This window comes from Rattus rattus, chromosome 1 (genome assembly GCF_011064425.1).
Source record: "Rattus rattus isolate New Zealand chromosome 1, Rrattus_CSIRO_v1, whole genome shotgun sequence".
NCBI lineage: Eukaryota > Metazoa > Chordata > Mammalia > Rodentia > Muridae > Rattus > Rattus rattus.
In genome coordinates, this window is record NC_046154.1 from 157214196 (window position 1) to 157223405 (window position 9210).

General features: G+C 41.9%; 1 pseudogene; it reads left to right on the forward strand.

The window, feature by feature from the left end:
- Positions 1-6894: 6894 nt before the first annotated feature.
- Positions 6895-7845, forward strand: LOC116907342 (annotated as a pseudogene).
- The last annotated feature ends 1365 nt before the right edge of the window (positions 7846-9210 follow it).

The following is a 9210-nucleotide window of genomic DNA, read 5'->3' on the forward strand; positions in this document are numbered from 1 at the left end:
TCCTATGTCCATCCTCTCCATCCTCTGTGGTTTCTCACTGACAAAACTTCTATAAAGACAAAAGGCCCAAAATAAGAGGCAACCTTCCCCATTCTCCAATGCACAGATCCTGAAGGCTGAAGCCTGACCGAGTGGTTTATAATGTTTTTTATAAACCAGTGACTCTCAACCCCCTCTAATACTGCAACCCTTTCATACAGTTCCTCATGTTGTGGTGACCCCGCCCCCAACCGTGGGATTATTTTTGTTGCTACTTCATAACTATAATTTTGCTACTGTTATGAATTATAATGTAAATATCTGTGTTTTCTGGTCTCAGGCAACCCCTGTGAAAGGTTGACCCCCAAAGGCATCGAAGCCCACGGATTGAGAACCTCTGATATAAACAGACAGAGCCTAACTCCTAATGCCATTGTGCCTCACGCCAAAAAAAACAGATTCTGAGAGGACGGTGGCACCATATATTTATTACTTCAAGTGGTTGAACAGTCAGCTTAAAATGTGACTTAAATTCAACCCTACTCAAGTGGTGCAAGACAAGGCCAGTGACACTGTCACCTTCTGTAAAAGGCCCCATCCCCTTCTCATGGGCACGGCTTTCTTCTTTCCTTAAAATTTTGCCAAGGGTGTCTCTGGCCACGATGACTTTTTTCTCCTGACAGCATCTACTTTTATTAAAATTTATTTATCACGCCAAGCTGGTATGATGGGGGAACTTCTTTACTCTCAGTTGGGAGGTGGAAACAAGAGGACCAAAAGTTCAAGGTCATAGTGCTTACATAGAAAGCTTGAGGATATCCTATACTACATAAAATACCCAACAGTCCAATTAATGTCAGATGCCAGGAAATTCCTGTGTTTATCTATTCATTTTAAAACACTATTTTTACAACTTATTAAAGATGAGATACAACAGGGTTATTTTAGATATAAGCCAATCAAAGATTGATGCTATCTATTCAAAGGAACCCCCCCCCCAAAAAAAACCCATAGCCAGAAAGAGAAATCGACAAATCCTTGATTCACAACTTCAGATTTTAAAGTTATACAAATAAGAGGTGCCGTAATAGCATTTGTGCACACCATTACTTGGTCCACACCAGAAAAAGTTTTCTTCGTTGACATTTAAGAAACCACTTCAAGATGTTTTGTTTATTGGGCTGGAGTAGATGAGCATTTGCTTAGCATGTGACCTATATGCCACCCCTGAACTACAAAATCAAAACTCCAAAAGCAGCCAAAGAGCAACCACACCAAAACTACTGTCTAAAAGGGACCTGGTTGACTATTTGCCTTGCATGCAAGTATTTGACTAGGTGAGATACTCAAAATTACAAACAAAAAACGTTCTATTTTTCCGTCCAAATGAAGTTCTCAGAGCCAGGAAGATGACTCATTGGAAAAAAGGCACTAACCACTCAAGCCTGATGACCTGAGTTCAACTCTTGGAACTCCCATAAAAACCTGGATTTGATAGCATGCATTTTGATATCAGCACTTCTATGGTGAGATCGAGACTATTAATATTCCTTTAGAGATGGGGTCAGCACTCTCACCAGAGAACTCAGCTGCTTCCTTCTGTCCCTCCCTGACAGCTGAATTCATGTGATCTCATGAGGTGCTAGAACAGTGGTTCTCATCCTTCCCAATGCTGAGACACTTTCATACAGTTCCTCATGTTGGAGTGATCCCCAACCATAAAATTATTTTCAGTGCTACTTCATAACTGCAACTTTTCAGTTATGAAACTTTCAGCTGCAACTATCAGGATATCTGATATGCAAGCCTTATGAATCAGTCCTGTGACTCCCAAAGGGGTTGTGACTCGCAGGTTGAGATCCACTGTGCTAGAGATAAAAATGATTGAAAGATTAATTGAAGTAGCAAGGAATCTGTCTATACAACTATGGGGAAATCATCATCCACACTGGGGTAAGATTTTTCAGTGATATTCTTACATTGGTATTTGAATTTGAACATCCTTGTTTGGAAGTAAGCCAAATAAACTCATTGGTGAAAAGATGAACATTGGTCAAATCATTGCTTTGGTCTGTCACTGGTGTCCTATCTAGGTGAAAAGATTTTATTCACATCTCCCCAGGGAAAAAATTACACAAGCAATTGGTATCTGAATAAAGGCCACCAGGACAAAAAAAAAAAGAGATAGGAACATACTGTGTCCTATCTGATTGATGATGAGGCATGTTACTAAAGTCCATTTGAGGACATTATCAGGGAAATCCAATAAGGCTACCCTTCCACATATAGAATAGTGTGCCTCTTTACTGTAGTGGAAGTTATGTGTGTGATAAGACAGTCCATCAGCCTGGCAAGATGGCTTATCGGTGAATGCTATTGCCACCAAGACTATTTTTTGAGTAGGTCTGAGTTTGATCCCTGGGAGCCACATGATGAAAGGAAGGAATCGAGTCTTGCTGGCTGTCTTCTGTCCTACACATGCATGCTATGGTATTACCATCTCCCACCACACACACACACACACACACTGAAAAAAGGTAGGGCTTTTATTTTAATAAGTCATGGAACCAAAGTGGAGTTGTTTGAGAGTAGAGCATCATGGAAGACAATCCTGGGGTGGTTATATGTATTTTTTGATGTAGCTTCAAGTGGTACAACTTCCTGATGAAAAGGGTCCATAAAGTGGATATAGAGGGATGCCCAGAAAACAGAATGTCCGAACCACAGAATGTACTGAAATTCCTGAAAGTAATATGCATGGAACAGGAGAGAGAGAGAGAGAGAGAGAGAGAGAGAGAGAGAGAGAGACAGAGAGAGAGAGAGAGAGAGAGAGAGACAGAGAGAGAGAGAGAGAGAGAGAGAGAGAGAGAGAGAGAGAGAGACAGAGAGACAGAGAGAGAGACAGAGAGAGAGACAGAGAGACAGAGAGAGACAGAGAGAGACAGAGAGAGATTAGAGTTACTTGAGCTTGAGTAGGAGGATATTTACTGAACCATGAGCAATTTATCAGTGGGTATACCACTGAAGAAAATGACCTACTTCCCCAGGTAACCATTAACTAGTCTCTCAGAGAGGAGTGAAGTTTTATGCCACACCCCATCCATGAAGCTGATGGGCTCAATTTTGTGCAACTCTTGTGCAGAACCCATAGCTGCAAGGAGTTTATGAGTATAATTGTTCTTTTATATGGAAAAGGCATATTTTTGTGGTATACCTCCCCATCCTCTGGCTTTCTTTGCACCCCTATTCTGCAATGTCTCCTGGGTCTTAGAAGGGGTGACATAGATGGGGGCAGGATCTTAATCAGGCTTTAGTGGCTGTAAGATGGTCTTTGCTTTGGAAAATATGACATGAAACTGAGCCTCAACTCTCTGCTTGAGAAGCGAAGTGGAAAAAAGATGCTATCCTTTGCATAGCCGAGTGGTATGTCAGGGAAAATGGAAAACAGGAAAGACGAGATGAAGAGTCGGCTTGTGCGATGACTAGTTTCAGGTCAACTTGACAAAACTATAGAGTTGCCTGAGAGGAGGAAATCTCAATTGAGAAAATGCCTCCATAAGACTGAGCTACAGGCAAGTCTGTAATTGGAGATTGAGGTAGGAGGACTGAGTTCATTGTGGGTGGAGCCACCACTGGGCTGGTGGTCCTGGGTTGTATAAAAAGCAGACTGAGCAAGCCATGGGGAACAAGCCAGTAACACCCCGCCATGTTTGTCTTCAGGTTCCTGTCCTGCCTTCCTTCAATGATAAACAATGATATGGAAGTGTAAACCAAATAAACCCTTTCCTCCCCAAGTTGCTTTGGTTATGTTTCATCACAGCAGTAGAAAGCCTGAGTAAGACAGCTTGTCTTGTCCTTTCTTATATGTGTCAGGATACGAAGGAAAGAGAGTACAAGTTAAATCTGTGCTACAGAACCCTTCATGGGTGCCTAGAACCTAGAACCTGCAGGGGTGCTATGCATGCTAGTATATACTACCCAGCTATGAACTGAGAGAGAGAGAGAGAGAGAGAGAGAGAGAGAGAGAGAGAGAGAGAGAGAGAAACAAAACAGCAGGCCTGGCAAGGTATGATTACCAGTACAATAAAGGCACAAATGTTTATAGGAGTAACCAACCACTTTCTGATTGGATTTAAGGTTGGCTCTACAAGACGAAATCAATGCCTCACACCATTAACCAGGCCAAGAATCCAAGTCTAGTTAGAGCACAGGCTCCATTCTGCTAATAGACACAATATTAAACCAAGTCCTAATGACTCATCATTCTACCCATAGGCTAGTGCACCTCTTACTCCTCATCATGGCTTTCTACAGTAGATGTCAATTAGCACAGAAACCCACAAGTGGTCAAAGTGCAGAGGAGGAGAATGGAATTTTCAAGTTTTAAAATGAGATCTCTATCATACACCCTGAAAAGTTAATTACCCAAAAGCCTCAAGTGGACTAAGAAGCTCTAGACAGGAATGCTAATTTGACTGATAATACCCGTGGAAGCTTCCAATAAACACACTAACTCTAACATTGAGACTAACCTACAGATGGAATCTTCTATCCCCCAAATTACCCTTTTTCCATTTTGTAAAAATCCTAAGTACTCCACACCAAATGTGTAATCTCCACTTCCTTGGAGATAGTGTCTTCTTCAGTTGTTCTAATTAAAAGAACAATTCTGCCTTTCTTTATTGTCTATAACCTCCTTAAATCCTGATCTAATACACCCCCTATCCCGTGGTTCAGCTGGGGGGTGGTCATTGTGGAAGAGGATGGAACAAGTGTAAAAGCCAGAGTCACTGGAAGACTACAAGAAAGTGTTTTCTGGTCACAGTGTGGCAACTGAATATACGAACTCATGGCACTTATGCATCAGATCCACACAACCTCAGGCAACCAGATAAAATTTCAGCACGGAGAGGCAAGGTCAGCATGAAGTAAGGAGCTATTGGTAACTAATAGCTACTGAGAGAGAGAAAGTCAATTTTTCTTTAAGGGTGTGTACCTGGCAGGTTGACCAAGACACAGCAGACATCCAAACACAGCCAAAAGTATATGGACAGCATGATAGGACTCTATGGGTTTGGAAACATTAGTACACAAAGTGGAATGGGTAGGGAAGGGGGATTGAATCTGGTGGGTGGAGTGGAGGGAGGGGGGTGAATAAGTTGAAAATAATTTTATGAAATTCCAAAGCATTAATTTAAATATGAACAATAAAAAGTCATTATACAATTTTTGTGCATCAGAGAATAAAATTGTATACAAAAAGAATTTTCTATATGAAAAAGTAGTAAAGTCACAATATTCAGAAAAAATAATCATAATGGTTTGAAAATACAATATTATTTCTGAGTTCTGGCCTATTAAAAATAAGTATTTGCTAACCCTATTAATAAATGGGGTTCAGAGCTAAACAAAGAATTCACAGCTGAGGAATGCCGAATGGCTGAGAAACACCTAAAGAAATGTTCAACATCTTTAGTCATAAGTGAAATGCAAATCAAAACAACCCTGAGATTTCACCTCACACAAGTGAGAATGGCTAAGATCAAAAACTCAGGTGACAGCAAATGCTGGCGAGGATGTGGAGAAAGAGGAACACTCCTCCATTGTTGGTGGGATTGCAGACTGGTACAACCATTCTGGAAATCAGTCTGGAGGTTTCTCAGAAAATTGGACATTGAACTGCCTGAGGAGCCAGCTATACCTCTCTTGGGCATATACCCAAAAGATGCCCCAACATATAAAAAAGACACGTGCTCCACTATGTTCATAGCAGCCTTATTTATAATAGCCAGGAGCTGGAAAGAACCCAGATACCCTTCAACAGAGGAATGGATACAGAAAATGTGGTACATCTACACAATGGAATATTACTCAGCTATCAAAAACAATGACTTTATGAAATTCATAGGCAAATGGTTGGAACTGGAAAATATCATCCTGAGTGAGCTAACCCAATCACAGAAAGACATACATGGTATGTACTCATTGATAAGTGGCTATTAGCCCAAATGCTTGAATTACCCTAGATGCCTAGAACAAATGAAACTCAAGACTGATGATCAAAATGTGAATGCTTTTCCTTCTTTAAAAAGGAACAAGAATACCCTTTGCTAGGAATAGAGAGGCAAAAGATTAAAACAGAGACAGAAGGAACACCCATTCAGAGCCTGCCCATATGGCCCATATACATATACAGCCACCCAATTAGAGAAAATGGATGAAGCAAAAGAAGTGCAGGCAGACAGGAACCAGATGTAGATCGCTCCTGAGAGACACAGCCAGAATACAGCAAATACATAGGCTAATGCCAGCAGCAAACCACTGAACTGAGAACGGGACCCCCGTTGAAGGAATCAGAGAATGGACTGGAAGAGCTTGAAGGGGCTTGAGACTCCATATGAACAACAATGCCAACCAACCAGATCTTCCAGGGACTAAGCCACTACCCAAAGACTATACATGGACTGACCCTCGACTCTGACCTCATAGGTAGCAATGAATAGCCTAGTAAGATCACCAGTGGAAGGGGAAGCCCTTGGTCCTGCTAAGACTGAACCCCCAGTGAACATGATTGTTGGGGGGAGGGCGGCAATGGGGGGAGGATGGGGAGGGGAACACCCATAAAGAAGGGGAAGGGGAGGGGTTAGGGGGATGTTGGCCCGGAAACCGGGAAAGGGAATAACACTCGAAATGTAAATAAGAAATGCTTAAGTTAATAAAAAAAATTAATAAAAAAAAGATAAATTAAAAAAAAAAGTATTTGCTCACTAATGAGTCCAACACAGTTTAAAATGACAGAAGAAAAACTACGCGATTGGATAAAAACTTTCACTCATTAAACTTATGTTTGCTGCCACAAAATTTACAAAATTGTGTTGTGCTAATGCTCTTCATTTTGCTTTCATGGTTTACAAGATGTGGATTTCACTGGTCTCTGTTTTTCTGTTTTATAAAGTCCAACACTCAGATCCAGAACCTGGATCACAGCAACAAACCTTTGAGGTCCCCTGGCCATATCAGCCTCTGCAAATGCCAAAGATGGTGCCTGAAAGCCAGTATCCACCAGGAAAAAAAAATCAGCAACAGCTGTCTGAAGTCTCCTCAATCAGGAGTTCCTGAAGATAATCAGTCCATGGTCCCCAAAGCTCCTCAAACCCTTCCGGAATTTAAGCAGGAATACCATGATTCACTCTGTGAATGTGGGGTGTCTGGAATGGGATAGGAACCAAGCAGGAGTCCTGAGGTTACTGTGCGGATTCAGAAGGGCTTAACTGCCAGTCATCCTACATGACAAGAGGGCATTTCTTCAACAACCATGAAGGATTCACATATGAGAAGGACCCCACGCTATACTTTGATGGCACTTGCTTGGTGCCTGGAAGACTGGAGTCCACCATGTATGGAGAGGGACTTCCACTATTAGAGGTGAGTCTCTCTTCAGCTGTGGCAATTCCTTGTCACCCTTCTTGATGACCTAACCAATGCTCACTTCATTGCCTGGATTGACCACGGCATGGAATTTAAGCTGATATAACTGAAGCAGTTTGATTGGTGTTGGAGTATCCAGAAGAATTGGCCAGCCATGAACTACAACAAGCTGAGCCATTCCTTATGCTTTTATTGTGAAAAAGATATCATGAGGAGGGAGCTGAGGAACTTTACATCTAAAACCGTGTCTGTGACCCAGATGTGCTTTTCTCCATGGCCTTACTGGATAATCAACATCCATTCCTGAAGGCACAGTCAGAATGATCCGTCAGTGAGGAGAACACCCTGCTACTCACTCACTCTGAAGACAACCCTCATGCCTCCGGAACATGGATTGCTGTAGCAAGCCTGCCCTATGCTGAAGGCTTTGCTTACTAAGTTTCTGAATGACTGAGTAGCCAAATCCGAGAGCTAGCAGTCCCCACTCAGGGAAATGAAGGCAATGGGTTTCTTTGTGCTCTTGGCTGTTTCTAAAATTGGCCCCATGAGTATTATCCAGAAAAACCAAGCCATCTCTGAATTTGACACCCTTAAGATGAATATCTTGGGTAGGGAGTGGAACCAAGGAAAGAGAAAAACAAACAGGCATCTGATGACTCTGATTTGATTGCTAGAAAGAGATGAAAGTGGAGCCTCCTTGTCATCACAGACAATATGGCAAAAGTAATACATTGTTTATGTTAGCACCTATGAAAGTGAACAGAGTATATGACAATCTGCCTGATCATGGACTGCTAAATGCCTTTACATGGAAAAAAAAAAGAAAAAGAGGAAAGATGAGGAGAAGAAGGAAATCCTTCCATTTAACGTAGGCAGATGGGTTTTCACATGCGCTCTAGAGCTGAAAACTGGTCTCCAGGAGTGCTGACACACCTGTGAGGAGAGAGCAGGCCTCTTAAAAGTTTGGACAATCCTGAGAGCACAGGTGAGACCACCACTTCTGCTCACATTCCTGGTCCAAGAGGAACCTGCCAGGAGCACTGTGGACACAGGAACTGAGGAGCAATCTGGGAGAGGATACTTCCAGTTTCCAGCTGCACCTGGACTGAACCTGTGACACAGCTCTCTGTACCCAGATCCTGCTGGGAGAGAGCCAGTTTCCAGGAGTGCTGACACACAGGCTTACAGGAGGGTCAAGCCACTCTCAGAAATAGCAAGATAAGCTAGCACCAGAAATAACCAGATGGTGAGTGCCAAGCACAAGAACCTAGGCAACAGAAACCAAGACTACCTGGCATCATCAGAACACGGTTCTCCCACCAAAGCAAATACTGGATATTCCAACACACCTGAGAAGCAAGATTTGGATTTAAAATCACAACTCGTGATGATGGTAAAGAATTTTAAGAAGGGCATAAATAACTCCCTTAAGAAACAAGGACAACACATAAACAAGTAGAAGACCTTAAAGAGGAAACAAAAAAAAATCCCTTAAAGAATTACAGAGAAACACAACCAAACAGATAAAGGAATTGAACAAAACCATCCAGTACCTAAAAATGGAAATAGAAACAATAAAGAAATCACAAAGGGAAACAACCCTAGAGATAGAAAACCTAGGAAAGACATCACAAATCATACACACAAGCATTATGAACAGAATACAAGAGATAGAAGAAAGAACTTCAGGGGCAGAAGATACCATACAAAACATTGACACTACAGTCAAAGAAAATGGAAAACACAGAAAGCTCCTAACCCAAAATATCCAGGAAATCCAGGACACAATGAGAAGATCAAACA